Genomic DNA, 15,593 nt, shown 5'->3' with positions numbered 1-15,593 from the left:
GTAACTGCCAACAAAAGAAAAGAGACATACAACTCCTAATCAGTTATCTTTTGCTCTTTTCGATGCACTCTTAGATTTTGGTGCAAGAAGGTATTTTGTAGAATATACTATGAGCTTTCCCTGACGCCATCAGACCCATACCGCATCTTTATAAAACTCTTGTTTATTTTCTTCCCAACAACACACAACTCAGTCCCGCACAACACACTGTGCTTCTTGCCCCAATCACCTTTACACTGGGCCTTTCTCTCACTATCCATGGGCTACCTTTTCCTCTCTCCACAGGAGCCTTGTCCCGCTCTCACTCCCGACTCCAGCTCCCAGACTGTAGGAAGGCGGGCCCTTTTATTCTCATCCGGATGTGCTCCAGGTGCTCCCTGCGACATCACTTCCTGGTGTGTAACAAATTGCAAATCACTCCTAAAAATTTAGGCAACTTTACATCCTTTGAGGCATTCATTTTAAATATTAAAACAGATTCCAACACAATTATAGTGCTAGTCTACAGACCACCAGGGCCATATTCATTGTTCATGACTGAATTTAGCAACCTTCTGTCTGATTTGGCTATAAATTATGATCACGTAGTTCTGATGGGGGATTTTAATGTACACATTGATGTGGAAACTGACACTTTTAGCAAATGTTTTACTTATTTGTTAAATTCAGTAGGATTCTGTCAGATTGTCAAAGGTCCAACTCATAATCATAACCATACATTAGATTTAATTATAACTTACAAAGTTGAAATTCAAAATTTAAATATTACTCCATTAAATGTAGTTATTTCCGATCACTTCTTAATTACGTTTGATTTAGTTCTGCCCATGCCAGCGCACTCGCAGATTAAAACAAAGACAGTGCGACATCTAGATTGTAATTCTGCTTCAAAATTTATAGATACCTTGAGTAAGTCGAGTGTAATTGTGGAAAACCATTTAGATCAGTTAACATCAAATGTAAACGTGGAAAACAATTTAGATCAGCTAATATCACATTATAATGTGACCTTGAGAGATGCTCTGGACACAGTGGCTCCCCTAAAACAAAAGTGATCAAAGCACATAGAAACTGTCACTGGTTTAATGAAAACACTCGAGCTCTTAAATTAGAGTGTCGAAAACTGGAGCGCAGATGGAGAACAACAAAGCTACATGTCTTTCAAATTGCATGGACAGAGAGTGTAAATAAATATAAAAAAGCTCTCTTTAAAGCTCGCTCAGAATACTATTCTACAATAATAGATAGCAATAATAAAAATCCTAGGGTACTTTTTAGAGCAGTGGCTAAATTAACAAATGGGAATTCAGATCAACAGTGCAAAATACCAACAGATATTAGCAGTACAGACTTTATGAACTTCTTCAATGAGAAAATTAAAAATATAAGATCCCAGATCTCAGCATCACAGTACAAACCAAATACTAGCTTAGCAGACCCTGCCGCACATTGCATTCAGCACTTTAATAATTTTAATCCTGTAACTCACCAGGAAGTCTTAACTTTAATTACTAAAATGAAGCCCACTACTTGTTCCCTAGATCCAGTGCCAACAAAACTAGTAAAAAGTGCAATGGATGTGTTTGCAGCACCTATTCTAACCGTTATCAATAGTTCATTACTGCATGGCACCGTACCTGATGCACTAAAAGTGTCAGTCATTAAACCTTTACTTAAAAAGTCAGACCTAGACCCACACATACTAAATAACTATAGGCCTATTTCGAATTTACCATTTCTCTCTAAAATACTAGAGAAAGTAGTAAGCCAGTCAGCTTCAGTCACACCTTACGCGTTACAATTTATTTGAGAAATTCCAGTCTGGCTTTCGCACTGGTCATAGTACAGAAACGGCACTAACACGGGTTGTAAATGACATTCTGATATCCTCTGATGAAGGAAACTCCACTATATAGACAAGAATAGATTTTTAGAATATCTCCAAATTAAATCAGTAGTTAAAGAAAAATTTAAGCTTAAAGTAGAATTACAAACACCATCAAGGGTATTAGACTTCTGTAATCTCAAACACCCCAAATTACTGTCTAAAGTATATAAAACATTGACCAAAATAGATGATACAATAGCAATTCCTATAGGCAAATGGGAGGAGGATCTATTAGTTAGCTTTGATCAGACTTTCTGGTCCCAAACCTGTTTAAAAACTTTTAAAACGATCAGAAACCCCAATTTACAACTAATTCAATACAAAATTCTACACAGAGTACACTATACAGGTCATCGGATGTTCAGGATGGGATTTGTGCCATCTGACACCTGCACACACTGCACAGACAACATTCCTGACAGTTATATCCACGCACTGTGGTCATGTCCACCTGTTCAGGGATTCTGGTATAGAGTATGTGAAGACCTGTCAAAGTGTCTGAAATGTGATATCCCAACTTCCCCCTCATTTTGCTTGCTGGGGAACCTAGAGGATGTCCCGATTGAAACAAATTTGGTTCACGTGGTTCTCACTGCCATATGCATCGCTAAGAAAACTATCTTCATAAACTGGAAAAAAAAGATAATCTTTGCATTAACCAGTATAGAAATCTTTTATTGGATCATATTACACTTGAGACAGCCTCTGCCTCCACTTCAAATCAATCTCTCTGGGCTCCTTTGATCGGTTCCATCACATAGCGATGATGGAGGGTCATTGATATGGTCCTGCAGGATGCTGTGGTTGATGTGGTGGAGAGTCTGAGCTTGGAGTATCTGGAGGATCCCTGGGGTGGGTTCACTAGGGGGGTCTTGGGCTGGGGGGCTGCTGCCCGACTCTGGTGGTGCTTGGGTTACCTCGGGGTGGGCTTCTGGTGGTTGTGTGTGGGGCCTTAGGGGGTCTTGACGGTGGCTGCGGTCGCTGCCTAGTGGCTGCAATGCCCCTGGGTTGGTCTGGGTGTGGGCCTGGTGGCTTAGGGTATGGGGCGGCCGTCCCGGATGGGGATATGGGTGGGGCCTTGGGGATTGGGTCCTGGCATGTACGCTGCCGGGAAGAGGGCCGGAACGTGCGGCAGTTCCACCATGGGGGAGGGGGAGGATCCAGCTTTATCCTGGGTGTCTTATGTCTTACTTAATCTGAATGTTGAGTAAATGTGGGGATGGGAGTAAATATTCTGCTGGGGTGGTGTGGGTTGGTGGCCTCTGACTCCGTGGGGCTCTGTGATGCTGCTGCTTGGCCATGGCTAGATAGGCTGGGGCCTCCGTGCCCGGGTGGATTTTGGGAGCGGAGGTGCCTATTGGGGCCAGTAGGGGAGCTGGCTCCCTGGAGGGCTCAGGCCCCTCAGCCGTTCCTCCCCATCCTCAGACATTTTCCTCCTCCTGCTCCTTCACATCATCACACAAACATGCACATAGGGCCTTGGGGTGTGGGTAAGTCAGGGGGTGCGGGTATGGATCCCGTTTCCGCAGTCCTGTGGCAGCCTACACCCCAATTTTATTTGCACATTAAACACTTCCACAAAAACATTCCACACAAATGCACACTTAGGGCCTTGGGAGTGGGCACACTCAACGGCATCCGGTGGGGAAATTTCAGCCTCACTCCGAGTGCGGTGTCCACTTCCAATTTTAAACTGCACCTAGTCACGGAGAGTTTTGGGGGGGAGGTGGGGCTGTGTGTTGGCATCAGCTGGTGTAGGCCACATGGTGCCGGCACTGCCCGCACCCCCCAACCACAAAATGCACCTTATCAACACACACCAACACTACATTAGAGCAGGTGGAGGGAGACTAGAGGTCTTATTACACCTCTGTTCTCAGTTAGCTGCCCGGGCTGGAGGCTAGGAGTGGGAGCTGGCCGTCTGCCTGTGGTCTGGAGTGGTGGGTTGCTTTGCTCTCGTTGGACGGGGTGCCTGCTCACTATTACCCCTGCGGAACGGGCTAACTCTGACGTCCAGGAATGGCTGTACCTCAGGTACGGCAGCACCGGGACCAGAGTTAGGTAGGGTGTGTGTGGGAGTGTGAATGGGTGTCTGGCGTACATCCTTGTAAGTCTTGGGTTGTATGTGTATGTGAGAGCATGAGGGAGGGAGTGTATGACTGTGTTTGTGTGTGACTGTATATGTCAGGTGGGGTTTTGGACTCCTCCCCTCTCCTGGGACATCTGGCAATACTACAACATCTTTGCCTACCCTCCCCCTGCCTTAAGCATCTGTCTGGTCGCTCCCGGTGGCTGCCTGGTGGGATCTGGTTCCCTGGGCTCTGTTGGATCCTCGGCGGGTGGGTCGCCCTGGGTCCCGGGCTGCTGGGTTCCGGCCCGGCCGACTCGGGAGAGCGGCTTCGGGCGGCCTGAGGGCTTGCCGTTGATATCTCCCGGGACTCTGCCGGCTGCTGGTTGTGACCCCCGGGTGATCCTCTGCGCCTCTCGAGTGGGGGTTGGGGCTTCTCTGGTGACGGCCTCCCTGGGGTCTCCGTGCTCTGGGGTGACCTCTGGATCTCTGGGCTTGGAACTCCCTCCATCTTCCGCACGTTTTGGGGGCAGGTCTGTGGCCCTTCACACTCACTATTGGATGCTCCTATAGAGAAACCTTACACATACAAGCGCGCGACGCACACAGGTGCTCACATGGTGATTTCATAAGTATGACTTGGACATCTTCAGCACATGATCTAAGGTTGTGGTGGCCTAAATGCCTCAGTAATAATTACTGTATGATTGTCAGCAAACATTTTTACTTTTATATATCTTCATGTAGCTGATGCAGCAATGTTTTTGTCTTGTGGTTTGTTTTTTTTCCCCTCTCTTTCTGCAGGTCTAGAAGCAGATTCTGGTTCATTTATTGTTTATTCTATACGAAACCCCCCCCTCCCCCTTTACCTCCATCTCTTCCTTCTCTCTCTTCTTTTTCTTTCACTTTTGTCTCCGTGTCCGGTTCGAATCTTAAAACATCTAAAAATATTTTTAATAAAGTTTTGGTATCAGGCGTGACGTCAGCAGAAGCTGTAACGCTCCACCTGAGAGAAAAACTGTAAGGCTAGTCGCCAGCATTCAGACATCAATTCTGATTGCTTCACAGCCGAACAGGACACGGTAAAAAAAAAAAAAGGAAACTCCACTGTAATTATGTTGTTGGACTTAAGTGCAGCATTTGACACCATTGACCATTCGATTTTACTGCACAGGCTAGAAAACGATGTTGGGCTTACAGGCCCCGTGCTCGCTTAGTTTAGTTCTTATTTATCAAATCGATTCCAGTATGTACAGTAATGTGCAGACAGTACTCCATCATTATACACAGAAGTTCAATATGGTGTCCCAGGGCTCAGTACTAGGACCTTTACTGTTTTCACTTTACATGCTTCCACTGGGATCTCTCATTAGGAAACATAATGTTAATTTTCACTTTCGTATGCAGATGACACCCAGTTATACCTTTCATTTAAATCAAATGAAGTTTCTCCAATGTTGTCTTTAATTAGTTGTGTTAGTGAATTAAAGGAATGGATGAATGAGAACTACTTGTCTTTAAATACAGATAAAACAGAGGTGTTAATTGTTGGAGGGAATGACGCTGCTCACAGCAATATTTTGTCATCATTTAACTCAGTTGGAATCCCAATTAATTTTACTGAATCAGCCCGCAATCTAGGTGTTATCTTTGACTCTAGCATGTCATTTAAAGCATATTACAAAGTCGTCCAAAACATGTTTTTCCATCTTAAAAATGTTAGGAAATTAAGGCTTTCTAAATAAACAGGATTGTGAGAAATTAATTCATGCATTTATCTCTAGTAGGATTGACTACTGCAATGCGGTGTTCACTGGCTATTCAAACTGTTCTCTATACAGCCTCCAGTTAATCCAAAATGCTGCTGCAAGAATTATTACAAGAACAAGAAAATATGAACACATAACCCCAGTTCTTAAATATTTACACTGGCTCCCAGTTAAGTTTAGGGCAGATTTCAAAATCCTCCTTTTAACATATAAAGCATTAAATGGCCAAGGTCCGGCTTACTTGTCTGAACTTATCATGACTTACAAACCTGAGTGCACATTAAGATCTCAAGATGCCGGCCTGCTTAGGATTCCAAGGATTAATAAAGTAACAGTGGGAGGTCGAGCTTTTAGTTACAGGGCCCCTAAACTGTGGAATGGTCTTCCTGCTTCCATAAGAGATGCCCCTTCAGTCTCAGCCTTTAAATCTCGGCTGAAGACTCACTACTTCAGTTTAGCATATCCTGACTAGAGCTGCTGATTAACTGTACATACTGCATCTCTGTTGTTAGTCATTAGCACTATAACATAAGTAACATGATAATTATATTTGAATACTAACCCTCACCTATTCTGTTTCTTTTCTCGGTACCCAAATGTGGCAATTGGTGCCACGGCCCGCTTGCCAAGTTGTTTGCCTGCCTATGGTAAAGTCATCCCTGATGGAGGATCACAGGAATCATGGAAAAGAGGGGTCCTTTCATCAGAGCAACGTTTCAGCCGTGGCATGGCCAAATGGGGAGGCAGCTAGATGGATGAGGTCTCCAGGACTCTAAAAATATCCAAACCTAATTATGTCATATCATCTACTGTTAAACCGTACTTCTAAAATTTTTATTATTATGCTGTATTAAGGAATTGTTCTGTTCTGTGTATTGTATTGTATTGACCCCCTACTTTTGACACCCACTGCCGCCCAACCTACCTGGAAAGGGTCTCTCTCTTTGAACTGCCTTTCCCGAGGTTTCTTCCATTTTCCCTAATAGGTTTTTGGGAGTTTTCCTTGTCTTCTCAGAGAGTCAAGGCTGGGGGGCTGTCAAAAGGCAGGGCCTGTTAAAGCCCATTGCGGCACTTCCTGTGTGATTTTGGGCTTTACAAAAATAAACTGTAACTGTAACTGTAACTGTGTGTCAGAAGAGCACTCGGAAGCACTCTGGGTGTCCCTGGAAGGATTGTCGTCCATGAGTGTGGCAGAAGTAAATGTGTCCCGGGCTCCATGAGGCTCGGGGAGCCACCTGGCTGTGACCAGAGGCCCCAATGGGCTTGAGGCTCCCTGCTCCCCTCTCATGGGCTTCTTCTGATCCAGGGCGGTTGCCCCCTCGTGGCCCGGAGGACGAATGCACCACCTCTCGGTCCTTCCAGGCGTCCCGGCCGGGTCTGTCCCCCAGCCTCCTGCGACAATATGTAGTTCAGCTTTGTACCCTCAATAGATAAGGACATGCATCCCAATCACTTCTACCACATCCTCAGAAGGCTCTGTCTAGGGGATTGTTGAGGTGACAGCAAAAAATCAAATGAAGAACCTTGTACTGGTGGTACGCAAAATAATCAAAGTTTGAAGAAGCCTCCTCTGTATTCCTTTCATTGGCTTGCTTATATATATAGATTGGTGGTTTGTAAAGTTTCATTCTGACAGTCCAGTAGGTGGCAGTAATGCAAATAAACAGCAGATATCCATTTTAGGACAAAGTATTTCCCATGGCTATATTATTGTTGTAATAATAATTTTTATTATTTTTATTATTATTGTTATTATACATTTTAAAATTAAATAATACTGAGTACAAAATACTATCAAACATTAAACACCAAATAAAAGATAAATACCCCTCCTTGAACCGTCACCTTATCGTGGTGGAGGAGTTTGCGTGTCCCAATGATCCTAGGAGCTATGTTGTCTGGGACTTTATGCCCCTGGTAGGGCCACCCAAGGCAAACTGGTCCTAGGTGAGGGATGAGACAAAGAACGGTTAACAAACCTCTAATGAAGAATAAAAACTGTGGACGACGTTTTCCCTTGCCTGGACGCGGGTCACCGGGGTCCCCCTCTGGAGCCAGGCCTGGGGGTGGGGCTCGATGGCGAGCGCCTGGTGGCTGGGCCTGCACCCATGGAGCTCAGCCGGCACAGCCCAAAGAGGTAACGTGGGTCCTCCTTCCCATGGGCTCACCACCTATGGGAGGGGCCAAGGAGGTCAGGTGCAGTGTGAGTTGGGTGGTGGCGGGCGGGACCTTGGCGGTCTGATCCTCGGCTACAGAAACTGGCTCTTGGGACGTGGAATGTCACCTCTCTGAAGGGGAAGGAGCCTGAGCTAGTGCGCGAGGTTGAGAGGTTCTGGCTAGATATAGTCAGACTCACCTCGACGCACAGCTTGGACTCTGGAACCAATCTCCTTGAGAGGGGCTGGACTCTCTACCACTCTGGAGTTGCCCCCGGTGAGAGGTGCCGAGCAGGTGTGGGCATACTTATTGCCCCCGACTTGGAGTCTGTGCATTGGGGCTTACCCTGGTGGACGAGAGGGTGGCCTCCCTCCGCCTTCGGGTTGGGGAAAGGGTCCTGACTGTTGTTTGTGCATATGCGCCTAACAGCAGTTTGGAGTATCCACCCTTTTTGGAGTCTCTGGAGGGGTTGCTAGGGGGCATACCTTCTGGGGATTCCCTCATTTTGCTGGGAGACTTCAATGCCCACGTTGGCAATGACAGTGAGACCTGGAAGGGCATGATTGGGAGGAATGGCCCCCCCGATCTGAACCCGAGCGGTGTTTTGTTATTGGACTTCTGTGCTCATCACGGATTGTCCATAACGAACACCATGTTCAAGCATAAGGGTGTTCATATGTGCACTTGGCACCAGGACACCCTAGGCCTCAGTTCGATGATCGACTTTGTGCTTGTGTCGTCGGACTTGCGGCCATATGTCTTCACTCGGGTGAAGAGAGGGGCGGAGCTGTCAACTGAACATCACCTGGTGGTGAGTTGGCTTCGATGGTGGGGGAAGATGCCGGTCAGACCTGGTAAGCCCAAAGGTGTTGTGAGGGTCTGCTGGAAACGGCTGGCAGAGTCCCCTGTCAGAAGTAGCTTCAACTACCACCTTTGGCAGAACTTCGACCACGTCCCAAGGGAGGTGGGGGACATTGAGTCCGAAAGGGCCATGTTCTGAGCCTCTATTGTTGAGGCGGCTGACTGGAGCTGTGGCCATAAGGTGGTCGGTGCCTGTTGCGGCGGTAATTCCCAAACCCATTGGTGGACACCGGCGGTGAGGGATGCCGTCAAGCTGAAGAAGGAGTCCTATAGGACCTGTTTGTCCTGTGGGTCTCTGGAGGCAGCTGATAGGTACCGGCAGGCCAAGCGGAATGCGGCTTCAGTTGTTGCTGAGGCAAAAATTCGGGCATGGGAGGAGTTTGGAGAGGCCATGGAGAACGACTTTTGGACGGCTTCGAGGAGATTCTGGTCCACCGTCCGGCGTCTCAGAAAGGAGAAGCAGTGCAGTGTCAACATCGTATATGGTGGGAATGGTGCGCTGCTGACCTTGACTCGGGACGTTGTGGGTCGGTGGGGGGAGTACTTCGAAGACCTCCTCAATCCCACTAACATGCCATCCAATGAGGAAGCAGAGCCTGGGGACTCTGAGGTGGGCTCTCCCATCTCTGGGACTGAAGTCACCGAGGTGGTCAAAAAACTCCTTGGTGGCAGGGCCCCGGGGGTGGATGAGATATGCCCGGAGTTCCTTAAGGCTCTGGATGTTGTAGGACTATCTTGGTTGACACATCTCTGCAACATCGCATGGACATCAGGGACAGTGCCTCTGGATTGGCAGACCGGGGTGGCGATCCCCCTCTTTAAAAAGGGGGACCGGAGGGTGTGTTCCAACTATAGAGGGATCACACTCCTCAGACTCCCTGGAAAAGTCTATTTGGGGGTTCTGGAAAGGAGGGTCCGTCGGATAGTCGAACCTCAGATTCAGGAGGAACAGTGTGGTTTTTGGTCCTGGTCGCGGAACAGTGGACCAGCTCTACACCCTTAGCAGAATCCTGGAGGGTGCATGGGAGTTTGCCAAACCAGTCTACATGTGTTTTGTGGACTTGAAAAAGGCGTTCGACCGTGTCCCTCGGGGAATCCTGGTCCTCAGCCGGAAAAGGGTGGAGTGCTCTCTCAGGGTTGGGGCGAGATCCTGCCCCAAGTGGAGGAGTTTAAGTATCTCGGGGTCTTGTTCACGAGTGAGGGAAGAATGGATTGTGAGATTGACAGGCGGATCATTTCGGCATCCGCAGTGATGCGGGCTCTGCATCGGTCTGTCGTGGTGAAAAAAGAGCTGAGCCGTAAGGCAAAGCTCTCAATTTACCAGTCGATCTACGTTCCTACCCTCACCTATGATCATGAGCTATGGGTAGTGACCATAAGAATGAGATTGCGAACACAAGCGGCTGAAATGAGTTTCCTCCGCAGGGTGTCTGGGCTTTCCCTTAAAGATAGGGTGAGGAACTCAGTCATCCGGGAGGGGCTCAGAGTAGAGCCGCTGCTCCTCCGCATCGAGAGGAGTCAGATGAGGTGGCTCGGGCATCTGATCAGGATGCCTCCTGGATGCCTCCCTGGTGAGGTGTTCCGGGCACGTGCAACCGGGAGGAGGACCCGGGGAAGACCCAGGACACGCTGGAGGGACTATGTCTCCTGGCTGGCCTGGGAACGCCTTGGAATTCTCCCGAAAGAGCTGGAAGAAGTGGCCAGGGAGAGGGAAGTCTGGGCTTCTCTGCTTAAGCTGCCACCCCCACAACCCGACCTCGGATAAGCGGTAGAGGATGGATGGATGAATAAAAGATAAATACTTGAAAAACAAGGTTCTGAATGAAAGTAAGAAGCAATAAACATGAACAAACAGCAGAACATTGTAAAGCTGTGTATCATAATAAGCACCTGGACAAAGAGAGAGGATGAACTGAAAGAAAAGATAAGAAAGCCAATGTACAGTAAGTCAAAAACATTTCTGAACAAACAAGTTTTATATTGTCCCTTAAATGGAAGGTAAAGGGAAAGTATTGTGCCAAAGTTTCATTTTCAGGATTGTTAAAGATTTACACGTTTTGCATTGCATTGACTGCTTTCCGAGGAAATGTATTGTCTGCCTGTGTATTTGGACCTAATAACTAAACAGCTAACCACTCAAACCAAAACCAAAAAAAAAAACTTTCTACAATCAAGAATACTGGTTATTTAATAGCACATTATGGTTCTTTACTGGGATGTATGGTTCCTCTGCATATAAAGTTGATACTTTGTGCTTTGAAAAACACCCTAATATGTAGAAAAAAATGAAATCTTTAATTTATGGTTGGCTGCTTATCAGGACATTAACAGATTAGGAAAACTAGAACTTAGCCAGTGTGATTGTATGCAGGAAGAGTCCTTTTAAATTCATGAGCCATTGGTATTTCATAAATCTGTTATATTCTATTTATAATTATTTACTATGTGTAGCCTGTTACAGATTTAAATGAATGGATGTTCTTTCTGGCACCATCATGTGAATAGGTCTTCTGTTCAACCATCAGCACTCCTCTGAAGAACCACTTTGGCACTGTTTTTTTTTAAGTTTATAGTTATTACCACAGAACATTGTTGAAAATCTATTGAGTTGTCCAGTAGATTTTGCTCTGCAGAGATATTGATTTTAATGTTTTTATTTTGTAAATTTACGCCCCCATTACATCAAAATTGGAAAAGAATGCATCTCTTTTAAACATTCAATTTCATACTACATAATAAAGTATGACTTAAAATGTTTCACTGGTGAAAGCACAGCTTTATGTTGATGTAGCAAACGTTTTATCAAACAAAAGAGAGAAAAGGGATTATGTATGTGGATATTAATCATCACAGAAATTTCTCTTGTCATTTGTATTGCATCCCAAGACAATTCTGTGAATTCTGAATGCACAGTAAAAAGAGATTTTACCATGCTTTCGCCATTTTTCCTATTTAAGATTTTTTTTTAATTTTAACATTTTTTCCAATAACACTTTATAATAACATTCATTAATTAGTCATTTACAATCATTATATAATGCTTAACATTATTTGTTAATGGCCATTCAAATAGGTATAAATATTATTTAAAAGAATCAATATATTAGTATTACTTTATGATATATAGCATTAATAAATCATTAAAACATTCTAAAATGGTTATTTTCATCTTTACAAATCATTTATTCATTAATTGTTTATTTTGTTGCTATACATGATCTAAAGGTGAAACAACCGATCCAGGTTTGAAAATGCATATTAGTGAAAGTCATTATATATATATATATATATATATATATATATATATATATATATATATATATATATATATATATATATATATATCTTCATTTATGAAGAAGGGTTTTTCTGTGTTGTGTATTTGGATTGTTACTTTCAAGATCAAGTTCAGAAAGAGCAACACATCAGGTCATTGTGTGTCATCTCTGGTCTCTGTACTAACGCTAAGTTGTGTTTAGTCCATACTTCTTTAATGAACTCTTTGAGGAGGACTACAGTTAGTTGTAGCACATTCTTGCTAATCAAATGCATTTTGAGTAGCCTTTAATGGAAGCTGAGTTTTGGTAGTCAACCACCAGGTGGTGTTGTTGGTAACTTGTAATTTCTGTAGGGTGAATCAACGCATCCATTCATTCTGTGAACCGTAATGAGAAGTCAAGCAAAATGACACCTTTCATTGGCTAACTAGAAAGTTTACAATATGCAAGTTTTCGAGGCAAGTCAGGAGCCTTCTTCAGGCAAGATGTAAACTTTACATTTCTGTTTGTGGGTTGTTGGCAGACAGGACCTACCCCATCAATTACAGGGCATCCTTACACCATTATTGAAAGAGCATTATTAGAATGGCAATCTGATCATTTTTCATGAAATTATTTAAAAAATAAAACACTATTCAAACAGTAATCTGATCACTTGTTTATGCTTGTAGAGAAACTTTTGTAGAAGATTATTTATCCACAGTTGATTCTAATAGCAGCAAGCTTATATTTAATTTAATATTGTTGGGGGTGGTGACTAATACTTTTTAAAAATTTTTCTTCAGTCTCCAAGTTAATATTTATCCTTGCTTTTAAAGCATTTCTCAGTCTGTCGTTCAGGTTATGGCCATGTGCCTTTATCACTGCCTTAGGACAAAATACATTACACATTTTCATCTCACGTTAGGGTAGAAGTTACCATTTCTGAGGCCAGATTGTGACTTTACTTCCTTATTATATATTTTGTAATTTTATAATTTAAATTTTACGTTAATAAAAATGGCAAGTTCTAAAAAGGAAGTAAAGACAGCTGTGACAAGAATTAAGAATGGAAAGGCTGTTGGTCCAAAAGAAAAACCTGTGGATGGTGTTTATGAGAGATGACTGTGGAGTTTTTAACCAGATTGTTTAATGCAATCTTGGAAAGTGAGAGGATGCCTGAGGAGTGGAGATGAAACACACTGGTACCAATTCTTTAAGAATAAGGGGGATGTGCTGAGCTGTAGTAACTGCAGAAGGGTACAATTGATCATCCACAACAGGGAGGTGATGATTAGCAAGTAACATTATGGTTTCATGCCAGGAAAAAGCACTACAGATGTGATGTTAGCTCTGAGGATGTTGATGGAGAAGTATAGAGAAGGCCAGTAGTAGCTACATTGCGTCTTTCTGGACCTAGGGAAAGCATATGACATGGTGCCTAGAGAGGAGTTGTGGTATTGTAAGAGGAGGTTGGGAATGGCAGAGAAGTATGTAAGAGTGGTATAGGACATGTATGAGGGCAGTGTGACAGTAGTTTGGTCTACAGTATGAGTGATGGATGCATTTAAGGTTGAAGTGGGATTACATCAAGGATCGGCTCTGAGGCCTTTCTTATTTGCAATGGTGATGGACAGGTTGACAAATGAGATTAGACAGGACTCCCCGTGGACTATGATGTTTGCTGATGACATTGTGATCTGTAGCAAGAGTAGGGAACAGGTTGAGGAGACCTTGGAGAGGTGGAGATATGCTCTACAGAGGAGAGGAATTAAGGTCAGTAGGAACAAGACAGAATACATGTGTGTAAAAGAGAGGGAGTTCAGGGGAATGGTGAGGATGCAGGGAGTAGCGCTGGCAAAGGTGGATGAGTTTAAATATTTGGGATCAGCAGTACAGAGTAATGGAAAGTGTGGAAGAGAGTTGAAAAAGAGAGTGCAGACAGGGTGGAGAGGGTGAAGAAGAGTGTCAGGAGTGATTTGTGACAGACAGATATCAGCAAGAGTGAAAGGGAAGGTCTACAAAACCACCTCTGTTATATGGGATGGAGATGGTGGCATTGACAAAAAGACAGGAATCAGAGATGGAGGTATAGAGTTAAAGATATTAAGATTTGCATTGGGTTTGACAAGGATGAACAGGATTAAGAACAAGTACATTAGAGGGTCAGCTCAAGTTGGACAATTTGGAGACAAAGCCAGAGAGGTGAGATTGTGTTGGTCTGGACGTGTGCAGAGGAGAGATGCTGGGTATATTGGGAAAAGGATGTTAAAATGTGCCAGGAAAGAGGAAATCAACTGTGGTAGTTTAGACAAATAATGAAGAAGCTCTGTGGACACCTACCAACAAGGTTGTTCTGTATGTGGTTCATTTGGAAAGAACCCAGGTTTTATGTAGAACATGCTGGAGGAATACTATAGGGGTTTGACTTTCGATTCATCACCGTGTATCAGGATTAGCAAATGGATCAGCTCATTATGGGCTGCATTAAAACAAATTACATAGATTGTTTTTGTTGTTCTAGATGATAGTTCTTCATTTATTTATTTTGGTTGCTTGTTTTTCTTTTGAGGCTTTTTGACACAAGACTCAGTCTCCACTAAAAGCTTGAATTGAATTCTGTTCATATCTCCTTGACATGTTTATTGTAGTAGTAAACATAAACTGAAAATATCAGTCCACTAAAACATTTTATTTACTTAGTTCAGGGGTGTTGAACTCCAGGCCTGGAGGGCCACAGTGGCTGCAGGTTTTCATTCTAACCCTTTTTCCTAATCAGCGATCAGTTTTCACTGCTAATTAACTTCTTTTCCAATCATTTTAATAGCCCTGTTTTTAAGGATTCAGTGCTCTGAATTGATTCTTTTCTTTATTAAATGACAGCCAAACACAAATGAGACATGAAACAAGCAAACAGTTGACCAGCTAAATTGGGGCTTCAAACTCCAACCAATCTTTTAATGAGAAACCGATTCTCATTTTTTTTAATTCTGTGGCTTGTTGCTGCTCTCGTTCTGCCACAGCAAACATTTCCAAAACTGTTGATTTTCTGTTTTTTCTAAGGACACTGTCAAAATGTTTTGGTGACCTGAGAGATCAACCTTACTGAGACCTTCACTTTTTAAGATTAAGATATTGTATGATGGGCACAGCTGAGCTGGTCATGTGGCAGCTTGTTTTTTGTCTCATTATTGTTTGACTGCTAATTGTCAAATGTCAATGTCAAATTTATTTACATAGCACATTTAAAACAACATAGGAATGCTGTGGCCAAAGTGCTTTACAATAATAGAATAAAAGAAAAACCTACAATTAACATGAATAACATAAATAGAAATAAAATAAATGAACATAAATAAAATAAATAATAAACAGAAGTAATGTTTCATAATCACAATGAGGAAACCATAATTATTGCTGAAGGTCACGGAATGCAAGTGAGTAGAAATGAGCCTTTAATCTTGTTTTGAACAGTTCAATTGTAGACGACTCCTTTATGTAATGAGGTAAAGAGTTCCACAGGCGAGGAGCAGCAGCTGCAAAAGCCCTGTACCCCTTAGTTTTACATTTGAGGAAATTAAGGAAAAAGAAAT

The sequence above is a fragment of the Polypterus senegalus genome, chromosome 1, assembly GCF_016835505.1.
Source record: "Polypterus senegalus isolate Bchr_013 chromosome 1, ASM1683550v1, whole genome shotgun sequence".
Taxonomy (NCBI): Eukaryota; Metazoa; Chordata; class Cladistia; order Polypteriformes; family Polypteridae; genus Polypterus; species Polypterus senegalus.
The sequence above is the reverse complement of the archived record's forward strand: the minus strand, read 5'-3'. Positions refer to the sequence as shown.